The sequence below is a fragment of the Schistocerca americana genome, chromosome 1 (assembly GCF_021461395.2).
Source record: "Schistocerca americana isolate TAMUIC-IGC-003095 chromosome 1, iqSchAmer2.1, whole genome shotgun sequence".
In the NCBI taxonomy this organism is placed as follows: domain Eukaryota; kingdom Metazoa; phylum Arthropoda; class Insecta; order Orthoptera; family Acrididae; genus Schistocerca; species Schistocerca americana.
Window position 1 is genome coordinate 429,235,102 of NC_060119.1, and position 22,084 is coordinate 429,257,185.

The following is a 22,084-nucleotide window of genomic DNA, read 5'->3' on the forward strand; positions in this document are numbered from 1 at the left end:
ACAGTCACGTCGATTAAATATTTGGGCGTAACATTGCAGAGCGATATGAAGTGGGACAAGCATGTAATAGCAGTTGTGGAGAAGGCGGATAGTCGTCTTCGGTTCATTGGTAGAATTTTGGGAAGATGTGGTTCATCTGTAAAGGAGACCGCTTATAAAACACTAATACGACATATTCTTGAGTACTGTTCGAGCGTTTGGGATCCCTATCAGGTCGGATTGAGGGACGACATAGAAGCAATTCAGAGGCGGGCTGCTAGATTTGTTACTCGTAGGTTTGATCATCACGCAAGTGTTACGGAAATGCTTCAGGAACTCTAGAGGAAAGGAGGCATTCTTTTCGTGAATCGCTACTGAGGAAATTTAGAGAACCAGCATTTGAGGCGAACTGCAGTACAATTTTACTGCCGCCAACTTACATTTCGCGGAAAGACCACAAAGATAAGGTAAAAGGGATTAGGGCTCGTACAGAGGCATATAGGCAGTCATTTTTCCCTCGTTCTGTTTGGGAGTGGAACAGGGAGAGAAGATGCTAGTTGTGGTACGAGGTACCCTCCGCCACGCACCGTATGGTGGATTGCGGAGTATGTATGTAGATGTAGATGTAGAATGGTTTGCACGCTGACACTTGTCGATGGCCCAATACTGAAATGTGCAGCAATTTGCGGACGGGTTGCACTTCTGTCACGTTGAACGATTCTCTTCACTCGTCGTTGGTCCCGTTATTGCTTTACCGGATTCCTGATATTAACGGTACACTCGTGAAATGGTCGTACGGGAAAATCCCCACTTCATCGCTACCTCGGAGATGCTGCGTCCCACCGCTCGTACGCCGACTGTAACACCACGTTCAAACTCACTTAAATTTTGATAACCTGCCATTGTAGCAGCAGCTGCCCCAGACACTTGTTGTCTTATACAGGCGTTATTTTCAAGATGGGCCGCGTGGTTCAGTCGGTAGGGTTGGATACTATTAGTCGGATAATCAACGGATCGCTGGGTCGAATCCTGCGACGGTCTTTTTTTCGTTTTTATTTTGTTCATTGGGTTCCTTGCCTATCTGAGGAAACTAGTGTGCAGATTAAAATACGCATGTATAACTGCAGCAGAAAACAATTCCGCAAAAGAAAGACGGCGCCTGTTTTCCAAATATTTAAAGGTGAATTTCAAGACTTGAAAGATAAAAGTTTATTATTCGTTTCAAGTATGGCAAATGACGAGTACTCAAAGACTGGATTTCGTAGAGCAAGAAGAAGAGCTATTGGGACGACCCAGAGTTCTGGCCCTAGTTGACCAAAGACATTTTGAAATTAACTGAAAGAAATAATTTTTTGAAATTTGACGATGGGTCTGTTGCTGGCAAAAGAATAGAGAAAATCAAGCGAGAAGATGAGCGGGACATTTGAAAGCTGTTTGAAACAATTGAAACAACTGTACACAGTATATGTCGATGTCAGGAGCACGGAAGAGGAGATGAAGGTATTTTCTGTTGTATTTGATTTGCTCCCAGACAAAATTCAGAGTGCTTATAAAAGACTGTTTTCACATTGAAAAATAACATGCTTGGTTGGTTCCCGAAAACTTCAGTATAACATTTCGAAATGACTATAATTAAAGCTATCAAATCGTGCTTCCCAAAATATTTGTTTCCAGTTGCAGTTTTCATATCAGCTAAGGTCTGTGAATGAAAATACAAGAACTTGGATTAACGGGGGAGTATCAGGATATAAGTTCGATTATTGTGCAACATGTGTGTTGCTGATGCACGTCTTCTACTAAACAGTGCCGATTAAGCTTCGGCAGTAATAATGAAGAAAATATCTAACAAGTAAAGGTCTCGCAGTTCGCGGACTATACGTTCAATCGGTGGATGGAAAATCTAAATCCCTCGATAAAAACTCCAGCGTATACTTTGGGATAAATAATATGAAGGAAGAAGCAGTAAATGCTATACTTGAAATTGAGAAAGATAGCATGCGCCAGCCTCTTCAAGAAAGATACATAAATCTTGACAAGAAATTAAGCGACATTATAGAACTACATAACGACTCTGAGGATAGTAACCTCTCCATCACAGAGTAGCACTTGCAGCACATGGACCTTAGTTATTTGATGGAATATTTCAATCACTGGATTTCACTGAAGTACTACCCACTGCAGCTCCATCTAGTACAACGGAATGTTATTCCCCGATGTTTCAACACATGTCCAGTCATCCTGTCCCTCCTTCTCGTCGATGTCTTCTGTATGTTCCTCTCCTCGCCGATTCTGTAGGGAACCACCTCACTTCATATCAATCCACCTACTTTTCAACATCCTTCTAAAGCACCACATCTCAAACACTTGAATCCCCTTTTTTCCGAATTTCTCACGGTCCGTGATTCACTACTTATAACGCTATGCTCCAAACATACAATTTCAGAAAATTCTGTACTTTATACTAGAAGACTTCTTTTGACCAGGAGTACTGTTTCGCTGCGCTTGTCTGCCTTTGACGTCCTTTTTTCTTCATCAGCGACGTGCTATTTTGCCTCCAAGGTAGCGGAATTCCTTCAATTAATCTACTACGTGACCATCAAGTTTGATGTTACGTTTATCGCTAATCTTATTTCTGTTACTGATAATTACTTCCCTCTCTGTTCGGCTTACTCTCAACCAACAGCGTGCGCTCAGTAGAGTCTTCATTCTATTCAACACGTCTGAAATTCTTCCTCGTCTTTACTGAGGGTAGCTTTCTCATCATCGAATCTTATCATTGATATACTTTCACCCTGAATTTAAATCCCACTCTTGAACTTTTATCATCGTCATTACTTCGTCGACGTACATATTCAACATTAGAGGCGAAAGACTACATTGCTGTCCTTTTTGTTCTTGTACATGTTGTACGAGGGGGTGCTGAAAAGTAATTTTTGTCTTAAAACTCTTAAACCTTTAAAACAGAACAAAAGTTATTAACACTACATCCTTATTCTTCACGTCTATATATTTGTTTCTCAACGTAGTCACCCTGGCGAAGAACGCATTTCTCCCAACGAGAGACCAATTCGTTGATACTGTCACTATACAGTAGAACGATCTACTTTTGCTCCGCTTCATCACTATAAAAGTGAAGTCCTCGAAGATGTTCTTCAAGTTTTGGGAATAGATGATAATCGATGGGACCAAATCGGGACTGTAAGAGGATGATCGATGGCAGTGAGCCCAGGGAGTCGAACTGTTGTAGATATCGCAACGCACGTGTGTGTTCTATCATCGTCACTGTCATTGAGATGGTGCTCCATTTGTGGAGGAGCTATTCAAAATTGATACGTGCCTACAGCACGCTGTTTCTCACGCATCGACATAGTTACGTTACACACCACCGTGTTACACGCTACAATCGGGAACCCGCTAGCGGAGGAGCGCTGCAAATATGTAGACACGAAAAACAAATATGTAGAATGTTAATCACGTTTGTTTTATTTAAAAAGCTTTAAGAGTTTTCACGAAAAATGCGGAGGCATTACTTTTCAACACGCCTCCGTGTATTCCCCGTCCTTTCATATACCCTACATGTATTTTCCCGAGAATTTTGTATTTCAATTTTTTGTACCATATTACAATATCGTACAGCTTTTCTAGGTCGGCATACTTTATGAATGTGTCTTGATTGCTGCCAACACTAAGCGCAACGTCAGGACTTTCAGTCTGGTGACTGCTTTTCCTAAAGCGAACCTTATCGTCATCTAACAGATCCTGAATTTTTTTTCCGTTTGTCTGCATACTATTTTTGTTAGCACATTAAATGTTGTGTCTAGACAAGACAGCCTAGACACAAGGAGAGGAAGCCGAAAGGCACGCGCTAAGTTAAAGCAGGATTGCGTGAGGTCTGAAACAGGATACGTAATGAATGCTATAAAGAAAAGTACGTAGCTTCTGGAATACTTAACTTTAATCCATCCTTTTGGTACATCTGGAGATTGTGGCGATACAAGTGAGACTCTTTAGATACATGCAATGTTACTAATGGCGCCTTGCTAGGTCGTAGCCATTGACTTAGCTGAAGGCTATTCTAACTATCTGCTCGGCAAAGGAGCGAGGCTTCGTCAGTGTAGTCGCTAGCTACGTCGTCCGTACAACTGGGGCGAGTGCTAGTCCGTATCTCGAGACCTGCCTTGTGGTGGCGCTCGGTCTGCGATCACACAGTGGCGACACGCGGGTCCGACATGTACTAATGGACCGCGGCCGATTTAAAGCTACCACCTAGCAAGTGTGGTGTCTGGCGGTGACACCACATTAAATATATGAGCTGTTACGCTGATTGTACGATAGTTATTGCACTTATCTCGCTTGCTGTTCTTGAGACTGTGTGGATGATATTTTTCCGCAAGTTTTATCGTAAGTCTCCAGTATCACACATTCTACAATCCAATGGTCGTTTGGTTGTCATTACCCCAATGATTCCAGAAATTCCAAGGGAATGTTGTCTGTGGCTTCTGCCTTACGACTGACAGAAAAATACAAATTATTCAACTAATTTTTGAATCTTTCTGCTAATGTCCTGGGAGCGCAGTCGTCCTGCAACAGATAGCGACAGTAGGAGAGCGTTCCAAAATGGCATATAACACCGAGGTGCGTATAAAATAGCAGTGTGTCACTGAATTCCTCACTGCTGAGCAAACTGAACCAATTGGTGTTATGGTCTGGGGTACGACACGTACAGATAAAGCAGCGGTCTAAAGTACTGCAAATAATACCTGTGTATTCAGTTATTGTACGTATCTTATGTATGTTACAGGAAGAGAGAACATTGTCAATTAACTCCGTGGAATCGTTCGCGATGAAGCCTAGCACAGTGAAGCATAGCACGAGGCCTAGGTCTGCAAGTCGGCGTCCATTACGATTAGGACCGCCGACGATCATCGGAGGTTGGCGCTGCTCAGGAGTATACTCAGAATAGGGAGCACGGAATGGTCGACGCATCTGCCCGGAATAACTCCCAACGATAACTGACTCCTCGGAGGCCGTCTGGGCGGAGGTATACAGTGTGGACTATTTTCAGACACGTGACTTGCGGAGAGATTGGTCCCACACTGGATGCCCCTCCTGTCGCCGACTGGAAGGCCGCGAAACGGGGAGAGTAGAGGTCGCAGCGTCCTCAGTTCCCGGCGACAACAAACCACGTTGTTATTATTATTGTTGTACTACCTTGCTACCCAGAACTGGTGTAGCTGGCCTGCAAACGCCTGAGCATAAAGTGGAGGACGCCTGAGGATAGGCCACCCGCTAGATACCGGTGTGTGTGCAGTTGCGTCCGCGTGGAGAGTAGGGGCGGATACACATTCCTTCTTCATTGGGGAGAAGACGGCAGAATCATCTTGCTCTTAGCCGAAGATCCTTGCTCATCTACGCCGTCTGAATGTTTGTGGAGACGATATAGTAGAAGCGATTAACATGAGGCGGTGGCTATTGCGTTTCAGCAGCGATGAGAAGAACGTGCTTGACAAATCACTACCCAGTCAATCCTCCACACCTGCTGTCTCTCTTAAGGAGCAGTATTTCGATCAACACGTCTGTCATGATGGCCTATTACGACCAAGGTACTGCGAGTGTGAGCTGAGAACTTTGGTTGTTTACGTAACCTTCAAAAAATCATGCAACGGAAATTTTGCGGGACCACCTGGACCAGTACAGAGCCGAAGGCGACACTTTCCCAGTCACGACAGATGTGACATGGTGTCATCAAAAATAGCCCATGTACTGGCAGTCTTGTGTATTATCCAACATACAAGATGCTGCCACCTACAAGTAAAGAGATTTGCATAGTTTTATGAGTGTGTGTGCTCATTAGAGCTGTGGTTCTTGGAGCAATTGCCGATTTAGAACGCTAGATGGCGACACTGATTATGCTGAAAGCCCGAATTTCCTGTCAGGCCATTCAAGGACTTGTGCACGCAACAGGACAAAGACAGGTCCAACAACAGTTTTGGGACCACGGACTCCATGCCATATTTAGATAGACTGGCCTATCACTCCCATCGTACAGTGCTTGATTCAGAACCGTCAGACTTACATCTCGATGGGTCCTCGAAAGATGGACTACGTGGCCAACATTTTCCAGACTCCCATGCTGTCGTCAGAACTGTAAGACAGATGGTTCAGGCATGCAGCAGGCCCCTGTTCATCGCTGGCAAAAGTGCATTACGGAAGGCGACAGTACATAGTTAAAATTTTGCGTGATTTATTGCGCTTTCTTTATGTGTTTGTTTCCATCAAATGGATCGGAGATATATGTACATGGTGGTGAGAAACAGTGTGTAAAGCTTGTAAAGGTGTTGAGGAGTAGACTGTGCTGAGAAAAATTCGATACGTTGAGCCGTTCCCTAGTTACTTAGCAATGAAGTTAGCCAATCACGCCGTTGCGCGTGCAAATTCAAGTGGCCTGACATAGAGGGTGTTGCAAACGTCTACCTAGTTTGGTTTCCTAAAACAGAATAAGAGAATGATACAAAAATAGGACATGGGATGGTAGTAAGGATGGAACTCGAGCCAAAGGCTGAGTTCTGTCTTGTGCTATCATCTACTCTATGAGAATATGTAACAAAAAAAAAAAAAAAAAAAAAAAAAAAATGGTTCAAATGGCTCTAGGGGACTTAACATCTGAGGTCATCAGTCCCCTAGACTTAAAACTACTTAAACCTAACTAACCTAAGGACATCACACACATCCATGCCCGAGGCAGGATGCGAACCTGCGACCGTAGCAGCAGCGCAGTTCCGAACTGAAGCGCCTAGAACCTCTCGGCCACTGAGGCCGTCTAACACTAACAGTAAGCTATCTGGTGGCCCGCTTGAATGTGCGCACGCTGCGATCTGATTGGTCAACTTCAATGATAAATTAACTCATAAAGGGCTTAAGGTATCTAATTTTTTTAACACTTATTTCTCAGCATAACCTGCAACACCATTACAAGTTCTCTCTCTCTCTCTCTCTCTCTCTCTCTCTCTCTCTCTCTCTCTCTCTGTGTGTGTGTGTGTGTGTGTGTGTGTGTGTGTGAGAGAGAGAGAGAGAGAGAGAGAGAGAGAGAGAGAGAGAGAGAGAGAGAATGTTCCTGTTTTGGCATTTTGTCCTCAGTGTGCTCACGCGTCTTCCCAGCAAAGGTTTACAACGTCAGCCTTGCACCAGGATTCAGATCTTTGGCATAAGCTGAGCAGGTTCCTTCTGTTCATTCTCGTTCAATGCACTTTTTCTGTTACAGTCTACCCTTATGTAGAATTAACTGATTGCATCATCACAGCTACAAGCCTTTACAGATTTCAGGAATTGTAATGTCTGATTGTTGAAGACCCCAGCACCGATGAGAACAAAATGCGGAGTAGGCGGAAGGTCAGCCTATTGGCCGAAACTGAAATGGACATAGGGCACGATAGTACCCTACGCTCATGACAGTATCCTGGCAGTGTCTGTTGCAATCCTTTTCAGTCTGCTATTTGATAAGATCATGAAAATATGGCACAAAGAAAACCCTAGAATACATATGGGAACAAAAGTAAAAGAATCCCTGTCAAACGTTTTGCCTTTGCACTTCATCTAGCAATAGACACAGCACACAGACCCGTCCGCCGTCAGGACTAAATACATACTCGCTCCGGTTCAGCACTTCAACTACTTCGGTGAAATTGCCGGCAACGCTAGCGATTACAAAGTGAGCAACAAACTTCTGCAAAGCCTATACTATCATCCGGAATATTTCTAACAATAAATCCCTTTCCACCAACCCCAAAGTGAACCACTATCGAACTAGACATTCTCCCAATACTCCGGGCAGCTGAGACAACATTAAGCACAAATGTCAATGTCAACGCGAAGTGTAGAACGACAGATATCGCGAAAAATATCCCAACTCATGATCCCGATTTCGGGATGCGGAAAGGAACAAAAGATGTGTAGTTCCTGAAGAAATCATGTAGTCTCATTAGACAGAAAAGACGTCTGAAATTTTATGAACGCCGTACAAATGGACTTCTCACGATTAATCAATAAAATCTATATTCTCACTAACGGAAGTCGAAAATTCAAAGAAACTGATAATGATACGAAGGAAGTGGCAGCGACACGGATGACATACTTGTACAGACAAGTAACTTATAGGAAGAAGCCTGAAACTAAAATACGCATGAACATTAGAGCGACGACAGATCCAAAGTAACGAGATAAAGTAGTTTTGCTAAGGTACATGAAGTAAAGTTAACTAATGGTCCTACGTGCTTTGTAAAGAGGAAATTGAAATTGTTGTGTACCCTCTCTTGTGTTCTGCGTATAATTTGAACATAAACTAAACTAAAACTACGAGAAAGGCTTTCCTATCATGGGAATAACAGATTTTAAAAAAATCATATCCATTGTAAAACACTGCGAGTAACGTCCCATTTCCAGTACCTCAGTTGCAACATATCACATGCAGATGAAAAGGGTATGCAACTAATAGAATATTAAAGAATACTTGAAGGATAAGCTCGCACTGATAGTCTATTTTGTGCCGTGTTTGAGTTGTCGAGACTGAAGAAGCGCACGCATTCCAGCAACCTACTCCTCCTCGCTGCAGACGTGCGGTGTGCGGGCTGCATGCCCGCAGGCGCCGGTGGGAAATCCCCGCAATTACGTCTGCTAACCGCCCGGCACAACTAACGCTAAGCAGCAAGCGCTCCCCGCGTAATTTCTTTGCCTGAGATTCCGGGCTGAGGCTGTTCCTCCTTAATTAGATTCCTTAAGCTCGTTCCTTGCGCACTAAGTGACCTAGTGATTTCATTTTTAGTAATGCCGCAACAGAAGCCTCCGCGCTATTCAGCCGCTCTTACAGACAACCTCCATTGTAGAGAGATAACCTGCTTTTTTTCCTTCTTTTCTTTCATTTCCTATGGCAGAATACACAACGTAGTGACAGTCGGATGATGCATCTACTCGAAACGAATGCTACTAAGGACCAATTTGCACGTTAAGAATAAGCACACACACACACCTTTTTTCTGTTCTGCGTAGGCCCCATTGTTTTTCTGAAACCGTAGAACCAGCTTTCTTAACCTTACAACTCAAAATGTTGTCGAATCCAGCGCAGAAACGAGATTTTCAAGATTGAAGTATCTACAAACGTTGAAAATCAAGTGATTTATTGAGGTGCAGGAAGAGCGGAAATCAAAATGGGGCAGTTCACAAAACTAAAGTTACAAATGTATACATTGCCGGAAAAAAGTGCGGCACCCTCAAGGAGTGGGTACAGTGGAGAAAAGGCATATAGAGGGGCTGCAGAGTGAGTCATTCAGTTTTCATGGTAATAGGCGGTCAGATGGCTCACACGAGGCCTGCCTGTGCACCCTCTGTTTTGACTATGCAGGCACTAACTGTGTTGGGTTTACAGGTGAACAGTGTTTGAAACATTCATTCTAGGGTAAACCACTCTTCATCAACAAAAAAAATGGTTCAAATGGCTCTGAGCACTATGGGACTCAACATCTTAGGTCATAAGTCCCCTAGAACTTAGAACTAATTAAACCTAACTAACCTAAGGACATCACACACACCCATGCCCGAGGCAGGATTCGAACCTGCGACCGTAGCAGTCCCGCGGTTCCGGACTGCAGCGCCAGAACCGCTAGACCACCGCGGCCAGCCCTTCATCAACAAGTACACTGAAGAGCTTCAGCCATTTGAAAGGCGTTACACTGTGTGCCTGCAGGAACATGATGGACGTATCGACGAATTGCTACACATTTTCTTCACAATGTACCGGTGATGTGTCGCAGCTTGCAGCAGTGGTCTGGACGCACGTCAAGATCGACGATTTGTGCGAACTGTGTTGACCGACCGACTATCACACAGGGACAAAATCGGGACTCGTGCTGCACTTGCTGTGTTATCAGCGACCATCGGAAGCCATCTGTTTACAACAGTGTAAGATCGACTGTGTCTGTGGCCAGGCTACCACTGACTCATACACCACCAAGCACCGCTTCTTTGGTGTCGTGAAAGGGGCGAGTGGAAGCTGTATCGGCGGTTTGTTGTCGTCGTCACTGAAAAAAGTAGGATCTGTCTGTATGCGACTGATGAACGTACACGTGTATGGCGCAGAGTCGGTGAGCTGCCTGTTCCGGAGTGAATTCGCCCACGACACACAGGTTCGATCCCAGGCTTCATGGTGTGGAGGGCCATTTGTTACAACTCGATCCCACATTTGGTATTTCTGCTGGGTAAAGTAACCCACGTCAACTACATTGCACAGGCTGCTATCCCCGTGCTACTGCTATTTCAGCAGGACAACGAACGTCCAAGTAAGACTGCTGCAACGCAAGGTGCTCTTCGTGGTGTAAAACAACTTCCCTGGCCATCAATATCGCCAGATGTCTCGCCAATAGAAAACGTATAGGACATTTTGAAGGTGGAACTTACTCTTCCCCAGAGCCTACAAGAACTATAGCCGATTTGCAAAAATGGTTCAAGATGCTAGACACAATCTATCGCAAGACGCCATTCGGCACCATTACTATCATTTACATGTGTGATGACTACACGTCCGCGTTGCCGCCGGAAGGTAGGGGGGGGGGGGGGGAAGTTGGTACTGTGTATTGATGCGACTGTTTGGACCCCTTTACTGTGGCCTGTGTGTTCCATTTGGTCTGAATTTGTTATCGTACACTCCTATAATGATGAACCACCTGCCACACGACTTTCAATACAATAAGTCCGACAGAACGGACAACACTCCTTTACATTAACACAACCTAGCGCGACAGCTCCGTGGCGTGTTTTGGTGCGAATGCATAAATGTCAGCCGACCGGAGTTGCCGAGCGGTTCTAGGCGCCACAGTCTAGAACCGCGCGACAGCTACGGTCGCAGGTTCGAATCCTGCCTCGGGTATGGACGTGTGTTATGTCTTTAGGTTAGTTAGGTTTAAGTAGTTCTAAGTTGTAGGGGACTGATGACCTCATAAGTTAAGTCGCATAGTGCTCGGACCCATTTGAACCATTTTTTGCATATATGTCGTTGGAACCCTTGCGGTATCACGAATTTGCGAGTAGGGAGCGTAATGGACCAGGGACGCTGCAATGTAGCATGCAGTAATTTGCGAATATGGGGTGGAGGGGAGGGGTGTCCGGATGGCAACCGTTCTAAACACGCAGAGCATCTGGGTTCGAATCCCGATCCTGCACAAATTTTCAACTTTCGCCATTGCAACACGGCAATGCCTTGCGCGGCTAAGAGTCATGAGTTTCCACCTCGCCAGTTCCCTTTCTTCCCGCTTCCTCTGTTACGGAGAATAAAAAATAATTTTCGAGAACAAAGCCGTCTAAATCGCTTACTATGTTTCTTTATTTACGCCGACATTTCGGCTACTGCCCTCATCGAAATTTAAATCGTGTAAAACAGAGTTTAGAGTTAGTTTCAATAACACACCTAAGCGTAGCGTTCCTTTCATTCAAGTTCCCACTGCGCCTTGTTTTATAGGGTTTAACTTTTAAACTGATCATTGCAGTTGCTGAAACGTCGGTATAAATGCAGAAATATAGTAAGCTGTATAGACTGCTTCGTTCATAAAAATCCACAATCATAGAAGATTCCTTCAGAAGGTTTATGTCCTTTATTAACAGAACAAAAATTAATTGTCTTGGAACAAATAAAGAGTGCGTGGCAGAATTGTACTATTTCAGATTTACAAATTAAAAACGTATGACCAATTCAATCCTGGAACAGTAGTTACTAAGAGTAATCGAAAAAATGTTCCAAAGCTCCATAATTGCCATTTCCAGCAAAGATAATATTAGAACAACAACGAATCCATGCTCACTGCAAAGATACTGTTATCCTCCAATACTTTTTAATATCCGTGTTGACAACATGTTGAGACAATGGGTAAATTAATCGTAGCTTTATACCCGTAACTTTACCAACAGATTTACCTAATGACAACGCCCTTTATTGACGACCAATGTCTTATGCGTTACAATTAGGACATCGTTCAAAAAGGCACTGATACATTAAATATAACTGCCAAGAGCTATAACATAAAATATCTCCAGAAAAAATGCCTTTTAACGGTATAGATCCGGTCCCATATAAAATTGTAATAAACGTCCACAAAGAGAGAGGAAGAGAGAGAGAGAGAGAGAGAGAATAGATTTAGTTTGTTGGGATATATCATCTTCACATTCCAAAAAAACCGAAAGGTTAAACTGCGTTAATGGGACTTCATACAGAACACAGAATAAAGAGATGAATGAAGGAACTCTAATAAAGTTCAATAAACGGCGAAAATACCATCTATGCTTTGTGGACAATAACAGATGGAAATGAACGAACAGTACAAGCTGTGGAAATGAGATTTTTAAGAAGAACAACTGCCTATAGGCCACCGAAAGTAAGGAACACAACAAGGAAACAAAAAATAGAACTTAAAAACATAAACGAACAATCGAGTAGTCTAGAAACAAATGGACAGATCACGCCAGAAGGCTGAATGAAAACAGAATTTCGAACATAAGATTTATCGACCAATAGCGAAAAGATCGAGAGGCATACGAAGAAATGTGGAGACACGAAACAGAAATTAACCACAGAAATTAAATACACTGAATAAGGGTATGAAACTAGCAGATGCCGAAAGAAGAAGAAGAAGAAGAAGTTGAAGAACGTCACATTTTTAGTGTGTTTTGCTCACAGGCAGTAAACGGGCCATCTAATTTTTGTAAGTTTCTACATTTATGGTACGTGAAATTCAGAACTCAAATATCAATGAACGAAAGCAGTTAAAGGCAATTCTCAAAAATGCTGAAGGTAATCGACGTTTAAGAGTTCCGAGGAACTTTGATTTACTAAAATTAAGGGGATTTTCACAAATAGCCGCACGGTCCATTCGATAGCTTAATAAATGGCAATCGGGTAATCTAGGAATAGCAGGTTCTAATGTCGCTATCGTCTTTCTTTCATTTCATTTTGTTCAGTTTGAATACCTAAATCATTTAAACGTCAAATTCACCAAATTCATATTGATCTATTTACATATCACAGCACTTCAAATACAGATTTTTAATTATCGAATATTTTATAAAATATTTTAACAGAGACTGTGCAGTTTAAAAAAACATAACAAACTTATCAAAAATTTTTATAAAACATCGATAATTAAGAATTTATATTTGAGTGAATTTGAGTTAATTAACATATATTTGATTAACTAGACACTTAAATGGTGTACGTTTTCGAACTGAGTGAACAAAATGAAACGAAAAAATAGATCGTCACGACATTCAACCCAACGATCCATTGATTATCCGATTAACATTATCCAATGCTAACGAGTGACTGACGCAGCCCATTGTGAAAATGGCCTTAATTTTAGTAACTTAATTTTAGTAAGGTTCCTCGGAAAACTTGAAAAGTCGATTTTCCCGAGAGCTTTTGAGAGATGCATCGAACAGCTCTGAGAATTGATATTTGAGTTCTGAACTTCGCGTACCATAAATATAAAGAGAATCGGCCAAGTGCGAGTAGAACCCTCGCACTGACGGTTCCGTAAAAAAATTAACTACGTAGATAGAGGCGGCTACAATGGTTTGGCCACATCTTACAGGGGAGTCGTCCACACTCAACCCACGGGAAAACGCTCGAGAGGACGCACAAGAACGCGAGGGAAGGATCGAGTGACGACGATCCTTCAAGAAGTGAAACTGGCGGCCGTGGAGGATGATGCTAGAGACCGGAAAAGGTGGACTGCCATCTACAGTTAATACGAGGGTTGACTGAAAAGTAATGCCTCCACCCTCGTAACACTTAAACAGTTGGCAGCATTGGTATGCGACAGGTACTGGCTTGTTCCGTAGCCTCTGCTCTACAGCTCCAGTTGCCGGGAAGCCTTAGCGTTGAACGATTGTGTTGTTACAGTGTAAAGTATGGAACTCCGCGCAGACGGTCGGTCAATGCGATTTAAGCAACTTGCAGTCATTGAATTCTTGACAGCAGAAGGTGTCACCCCAAAGGAGAGTCATCAAAGAATGAAAGCAGTTTATGGTGACTGTGTTGACGTGAATACTGTGCGTCGTTGGGCGAGTAAGTTTAAAGATGTTGAGGCGGGAACATCTGACCTGCGTCACAGAAGAGTTGGACGTCCTGTGACAGCAACCACCGTATTTCACAAGCAAAATGTTGACAGATTGATTCAGGATTATCGTCGTATCATTCAGAGAGAAATTTCAAGCACAATCGGCATTTCACAAGAACGTGTGGGTCACACTATTGCTTTGCTTGGCTATCGGAAGATCTGTGCACGATGGGTACCCCGGATTCTGACTGCTGAAATGAAAGCGCACAGACTTGAAAATTGCCAGGAACTCCTCTCGCGTTACGAGCATGAAGGTGATGCCTTCCTCCATTCAGTTGTGACAGGAGACGAAACGTGGGTACACCATTACGACCCAGAGACGAAACGTCAGTCTATGGAATATCGACACAAAGACTCGACCCAGAAAAAGAAATTCAAGACGCAGCCCTCAGTTGAAAAAATCATGGACATAGTGTTCTGGGACGCAGATGGTTATCCATGTTGATTTCCTTGATCGTGAAAAAGCAATAAATTCAGAGCTTTACATCACAACGCTGCGAACTCTGAAACGACGGCTAACAAGGGTCCGAAAGGAAAATGGAAATGTTTTCCTGTAGCATGACAATATCAGACCACACACTTTACGTGCCACCACAATAGAACTTCAGAGACTGAATCTCACCACCATACGGCATCCTCCATACAGTCCAGATTTAACACCGTCTGACTTCCTTCTGTTTCTGATAATGAAAGACGATCTGCGGGGATACCATTGTGCTTCCGATGAAAACGTTGAGAGAACTGTGAGACTGTGTTTGTGGAACCAGAGTGTCGACTTCTTCCGTTACGGCTTCAGAAAACTTGTTCATCGTTGCTAGAAATGTATCCAATTGGCTGGTGATTATGTGGAAAAGTGAATATTAATATTGGTAATTAAAGAGCACATTCTAAGGATTATTTCTGCATTTGATTTATTAAAATATTCCCATCCAAACCCAATTAACGAAGGTGGAGGTATTAATTTTCATTCAACCCCCATACCTCCTCTCCTGTGATTGACAGACATTCCTTTTATTGGGGTTTTTATGTTTGTAATGTTTTATTTTTCTTTCCTATTGTTCTTCTGCTGTAGGCCTCAAACGCCCGTCAATTGCAATAAATGATTATGATGATGATGATGATGATGATGATATTGATATAATTCACCCATAATGGGAATCGAGAATCTCAACGATTTTTTTTCTGTTGCCGATATCAATACATGTAACATAAGGGACTGAATTGATCACTGAAATGGCAAGACCATATCAATACAATATGTGATAGAAAGTATCCGGACACCCCCAAAAACATACGTTTTTCATATTAGGTCCATTGTGCTGCCAGGTACTCCATAACAGCGACCTCAGTAGTCATTAGACATGGTGAGAAATCATGATGGGGCCGTCCGCGGAACTCATGGACTTCGAACGTGGTCAGGTGATTGGATGTCACTTGTGTCATACGTTACGTTTCTCATATATCCCTAGGTTCATTGTCTCCGATGTGATAGGGAAGTAGAAGCGTGAAGGGACACGTTCAGCACAAAAGCGTACAGGTCGACCTCGTCTGTTGACTGACAGAGACCGCCGACAGTTGAAGAGGGTCGCAATGTACAATAGGCAGACATCTATCCAGACCACCACACAGGAATTCCGAACTGCATCACGATCCAACTGCAGGTACTATGACAGTTGGGCGGGAGGTGAGAAAACTTGGATTTCATGGTCGAGCGGCTGCTCATAAGCCGCATATCACGCCGGTAAATGCCAAACGACGCCTCGCTTCGTGTAGGAGGCGTAAACATTGGACGATTGACAGTGAAAACGTTGTGTGGAGTTACAAATCACGGTACACATTGTGGCGATCCGTTGGCAGGCTGTCGGTACGGCGAATACCCGGTGAACATCATCCAGCGTGTATAGTGCCAACAATAAAATTCGGAGGCGATGGTGTTATGGTGGGATCGTGCTTTTCGTGGAGGGGGCTTGCACCCCTTATTGTTTTGGGTGGCACTATCACAGTACAGGCCAAAATTGATATTTTAAGCACCTTCTTGCTTCCCACTGTTGAAGAGCAATTCGGGGATGGCCATTGCATCTTTCAACATTGTCGATCACCTGTTCATAATGCACGGCCTGTGGCGGAGTGGTTACACGACAACAACACGCCTGTAATGGACTGGCCTGCACAGAGCCCTGACCTGACTTCTATACAAAACTTTTGGGATGTTTTGGAACGCCGAATTCGTGCCAGGCCTCACCGACCGAGATCGATACCTCTCCTCAGTGCAGCACTCCGTGAAGAAAGGCCTGTCATTCCCCAAGAAACCTTCCAGCACCTGATTGAACGTATACCGGCGAGAGTGGAAACAGTCATCAAGGCTAAGGGTGGCCAACACCATATTGAATTCCAGCATTACAGATGGAGAGCTCAACGAACTTGTAACTCATTTCCAGCCAGGTGTCCGGATATTTTTTATCACATAGTGTATCTCTGTAGTAGCTCCTGAGACTAATGTCGACATACAGAAAGATACGAGCAGCAGACTTCAGTTTGTACATATAGAGACAGAATATTTAATAAAGCATTTTTATTTATTAGAACGCGAATTACCCTATAGGTTTTGAGGAGAGTGTTCTCAAGTATCATAACATGTGACATAAATGACCGAATATTTCGACTGCATTGACTTAGAAGCTTACTTTTTTTACACCACCAAAACACACAGATATTAGTATGTGACATAAATTTGAACGTGACATACTGATTTGTTCCAGAGAAAAAGGGATCTTAACAGACGAACAGAGAGACAGACATATGGATGAGAAGTAGAAAAAAAATATTTTTTCTTGTGATACGATCACAAATTAATAATTTTCGTATTTTTCCTTCACCTGTAGTGTAAAACATTGCTTCTTGCCAAATTTCTTGAATCTGGGTTAACAGCAAGCAACCTGTATGTTTTGATGAGTGGGTTTCTGAGTATTAAAATATGTGACATAAATGGCAGTATCGTTTGAGTGAACTGACTTAGAAGGTTAACATTTATACACCGTCAAGGGACCATAAACTTTAGTAAGTGACATAAGTTTGAGCGTGGTACACGAGTTTTAAACAGTTGGACAGACAGACGGACAACGAAGCGACAATATAAGGGTTCAGTTTGTACAGACTGATGCACGGAAACTTAAAAATTACAAAAATCAGATTACCAGGTGGCGTCCTTTTCACATGGAGACACATTCTTTCCTTATAGGAAAGCAGACGTGCACTCGGCAGACATTTAAACGAAAGGAATGAACACGATATTGACTTTCGCCCCAGCGAGCAGTGCAAAATACTTCAGCCTACGCCGCAGACTGGAGCTCTGTTCCTCCCATCTCGGACTGTCGTAAAAACGAAGCTCGCAAACTGGGTGCGCGACAGCTGCCACGGGACTTCACGGCTCCGCAGGAAGCATCGGTTACACGGGCGCGCCAGACGCAGCCGCTGCGCTTTTTCCTGCGGACCGCACCCGGGTCTCGCAATTAACCGGCCGTCGGCGTCGCCGGACGCTTCGTAGCGCGCCCTTGCCGCCACAGCCGGAACTACCGCCGCGTGATTTACTGCGCTCCCCGCAAACCATCCGGACATAAATTATTTCTCGATTAATTAAATGCGTTTCTGTTCCCAGAAAGCCGCGGGCCACTTTTAATTGCCGTGCAAAGCGATATAAATTACTCTCGCGGCGGCAGGCCGGAAACAACGCCGGCACGACGGCCGCCTCGGCTGCGGCTTTGCGCCTTTTCGGAATCCAATCGCATTAAAGACGCTATACAGGAGAGTTAACGAGCTGTGAGTACAGGGTTGGATGCGGCTGACAACAGTACACTGATGGCTACCGATACAGCGTCTTTCTTTACGAGTTCTTTTCCTTTTTTTCTAAAAATAATATTTTTTGTGTTGTGATCTCTCCGGTTTCTTCGACGCGAGTGATTAATGGCACGATTTCTCCCGTTCTGCCGATTTGTTGTTCGAGCCGGCCCGGGTGGCCGAGCGGTTCTAGGCGCTACAGCCTGGAACCGCGCGACCGCACGGTCGCAGGTTCGAATCCTGCCTCGGGCATGGATGTGTGTGATGTCCTTAGGTTAGTTCGGTTTAAGTCGTTCTAGGCGACTGATGACCTCAGATGTTAAGTCCCATAGTGCTCAGAGCCATTTGAACCATTTTTTTGTTCCACTTCATGCGCAATATTTCAATGACAGACGCAGCCGCCTTTTTCAGGTGCTACGAGTTTCACTGTTACGTACACTCGCTGCCTAGACTCCAATCACTCGGCAAAACATCCGGAAGCACATCATTAATAATTCGTGTTATATGAAATATGTAAATTTCGTATAGATAAAAATAGTGTACATATATAGCTTGTGTAATTTAAGTACTTTGCACAGAAAAATAATCAGAGTTGAATTAGAAGAACAGAGAGTCGTAGACGGCCGAAAAACAATTGAATCGAGAGACGAATAGTCACGTTTGTGGGACTACGTCCATGCTCTGCAAATCACTGTCATGTGCGTGGCACAAGGCACTTCTCATGTACCAGTTAGCAGGACTTTTCCGTTCCAATTACGTAACGAGCGCGGGAGGGATGGCAGTTTTAAGTTCCTCTGTACGCGCTTTAATTAATGCAATCTTGTCCTCGCGATTCTTACGAGCACGATACTTAGGGACTTTTAGGTATTACTAGATTTAACAGTTAAAGTTTGTTCATGAAATTTAATAAGCCTTTCACGGAATAATTCCCATCCACCTTTAAGCGTTTGCCAGTTCAGTTCTTTCAGCGTCTCCATAACACTCTTCCATCCGCCAAACAAACCTCTGACCATTCGTACTGTCTTTCACTGTATACGTTCAGTGCACCTGTTATCTCTATTTCGTACGGATCCCACACACTTCAGCAATAGGTCCAACAGACGTCTTCTAAGGAATCTCCTTTGTAGATAATTGCATTTCCCTATGATTCTACCAATGAACCGAAACCTGCCACCTACTTTCAGGGCTGGAAAAAACCGATCTGTTAAATCCGATACCGGTGTCTTATTCTCAATGACCGGTATTTTTCGGTATTTGTCTGATCTCCGTTACAACACGTATTTTTATTTTCACTAATACTGTATTTTAAAAAAAAACGAAATACCAATTAGCCACAACAGCAGCAATTTTTTGTTTTTAAATGAAACTTTTACTAAAAATTTTTATTCATAAAATTTGCACTGCTTTGAAATATTGCGTTGTGGTAGAAAATGGGAAAAGCGATCAGTACTATTTTAAACAGTGCTGACAGAAACGAGCAACAAACACGTGGCATGAGAACTGCCGCAGTGCTTATCATCATGTGGCGTGGCCTATTAGATGGCAGGCACGGACATGTAATCTGAATCTTTTCACGACACCACCTTCTGTGATAACTTTTTGGTGAATAAATGTTGATTGCTTTTCTTCATGCAATGCACGCCATTCACCCATGATTGACAAGGAATTCTTTACTTAGTTTCTCGTTTTTATTTCCGGAACTATCGTTCCGGCTTGCAAGTACTGCATAGAACGACGATGCTTCCCGTGATCTCTGCTTTAGAGGATCGAAGAACAGTTCATGGCGGATAATCAACCGAAAACTTCACATCATTACTTGACGGAGGGAAACACGGAATCAATATACCATTGCCCGCATTCATCTGATCTCTCGCAAATAACTTTTCTTGTCAAACCAATCCGCCTCCGCAGCCACACACTTTATACTTAAACACAGGTCGGAGGAAGGCCTCCACTACGAACTTACTGAGAATGACGATGCAGAATTCCTGCATCTGCTCCCCTACGCTCATTTCCCGAGTTTGCGACTGTTTTGACTTAGATGACAAACAAAAAAATGAGTGAACAATAATTTTCATCACCCCAAGAAGCTGGTCAGTCCGTTCTAAACCATGTTTTATTGGTCCCGACATCAGAGTGGGAAAAAAAAAAAAATATTTCCGAAACATAAAGCATGCGAACGTGCACACATTTTAAAGACTAATATTTTCAGAAACAATAAAATTAATTGTACTAAACACCATATGTCGTCGCATACTTTCACCATCAAGTTTTCACCTTGTGAAGGACGAAACTGCACTATATGATGGAAACGGTTCACTTTACACGGTGTGACTTTGCTTGCAAGTTACATCGTAATATCGTTCCTTCTCATATTTCTAACATGCGCTACAGCCGTAATAACTACAGGAAACATACGCTCAACTTGTATAGTCTTTTTGCTTTACATAACAAACGTCGAAGGGATGTTGACGTCTCTAACGAAACAAATCTGCGGTACGTTAGAGCAGAGACCACGCTGCATTCAGAGCTGCAGCACTGCTGTGAAAGGCACAAGCTCTGCGTTTTAGACGGCAACGCTGCAGTTCACTTCATCAAATTCCTCTCTCCTGGCGTACAAGTTTCCAGCAGAAACTGATCCCATAATTTATCCGCTGGGCATTATATCAAGCAGCCGTTATTGTCAGTGTGCTCGAAACATAGTATCGTAAAATAACTTTGTGGCAAGTGGAAATGTGCAACGATCAGCACGTTGTTTTGTTCCTTTACCCGTGGACGGAAACTATGCAGATCTGCAAGCCCTGTTTAGTTGGTTGATACCCATCCAATTTAATAAAACGTATTTTCTGCTATTGGTACAAACCATGGCAGAGCAATAGCAACCCGACACTATAATCATACTCAAAATCTGTCTCTTTCTTGAACTATACATAACCGATTTATAATGCTATACTCTTCTGTTAAAAGTATTCTTTAATACGCGACCGGTTTCGGTCAAAGAACCTCTTCTAGCGCAGCTTGTGTTACCAGCAAGGGTTAAGTTGGAATACAATGGCGACAGGAAAGGAGCAACGTATCAAAAAGCTGACCGTAAACTTACTGGGAGTAAAAATGCTTATATGATACAGAATACGTTAAGCCCCCTTCCCGTTGCATTCCGATATAATTCTTACTGTTAATTCAACCCAAAGCGAAAAATGGTCTGACCGAAACCGGTCGCCTACTAAAGAATACTTTTAGCAGCAGCTTACGCTGTTACGTAATGTAATTTCTACAGTTCATCGAATCAGTAGAACACAACGAACAGAAAATCTCTTTCTTAAAGTTATGAATGTGGCTGTTCGTGCGGTGTCTCCCGTGCACCTAGAAAACTAATAACTGAAATATTGATCTCCTCCTGGGGATCGAACGTGTACGACGTACACGATGTCGCTACACTATTTAATTATCTCTCTATCGGAAAACACATGAATGGAGACCTCGAGTAGATCTGAATTACTAGTACGACCAGAAAATCGCTTTAATCAAGTTCGCCAGCCTCGCTCTGGCTTGCGAGACTAATTAATGCAGTATGTGCTGCTGCACTACTGATGTTACCTCACTGCACTCGGGAAACTAGTGATCTGACTGCACCGGTAATTATATGCTAGATGCTGTCCTAGGCACTTATGAGTCTCCATAAACATTCTCGAATCCCTGGAGGAAAAAGAAAAAAAAAGTTTAACGATAATAACTCGAAAAGGACCAGATCTTGTACGAAAAAAAAATCCATTTTACTGCCACTTGAAGCAAATTTAACCGAGTCTGTTCTTCTACACACTACGCTCTCCAGTCAGCTATAAGCTCTATGACCTAACGAGGAGCAACTGTGGAAAAGCTTCGCTACCCACGATTGAAACAAAATCAAATCTCTCCTCTCGCCGTGTCTACGTTAGCCAACGGTGATGATAATCGTATCGGAATATTTTAAAATACTTCAATGCAGTTGAATCCCAAATCCAGATGTCATTGTACAATCTAACTGCTGTTAGTTTTTCTATCGTTTCCCTAAATCAATTAAGGGAAATGCTGGGATGATTCCTCTGAAAAGGTCACGGCCGATTTCCTTCCCGAGAGCG

The 22,084-nt window shown here is 43.2% G+C and overlaps 1 protein-coding gene and 1 non-coding gene across 2 annotated transcripts in view; one reads left to right on the top strand and one right to left on the bottom strand.

Moving 5' to 3' along the window:
* Positions 1-22,084, bottom strand: part of LOC124557856 (exostosin-1) — a 296,909-nt gene that overhangs the window by 144,447 nt on the left and 130,378 nt on the right. The window lies entirely within an intron of this gene.
* Positions 18,136-18,218, top strand: Trnap-ugg. The gene has a single exon. It is a non-coding gene; the product is annotated as a tRNA-Pro (tRNA).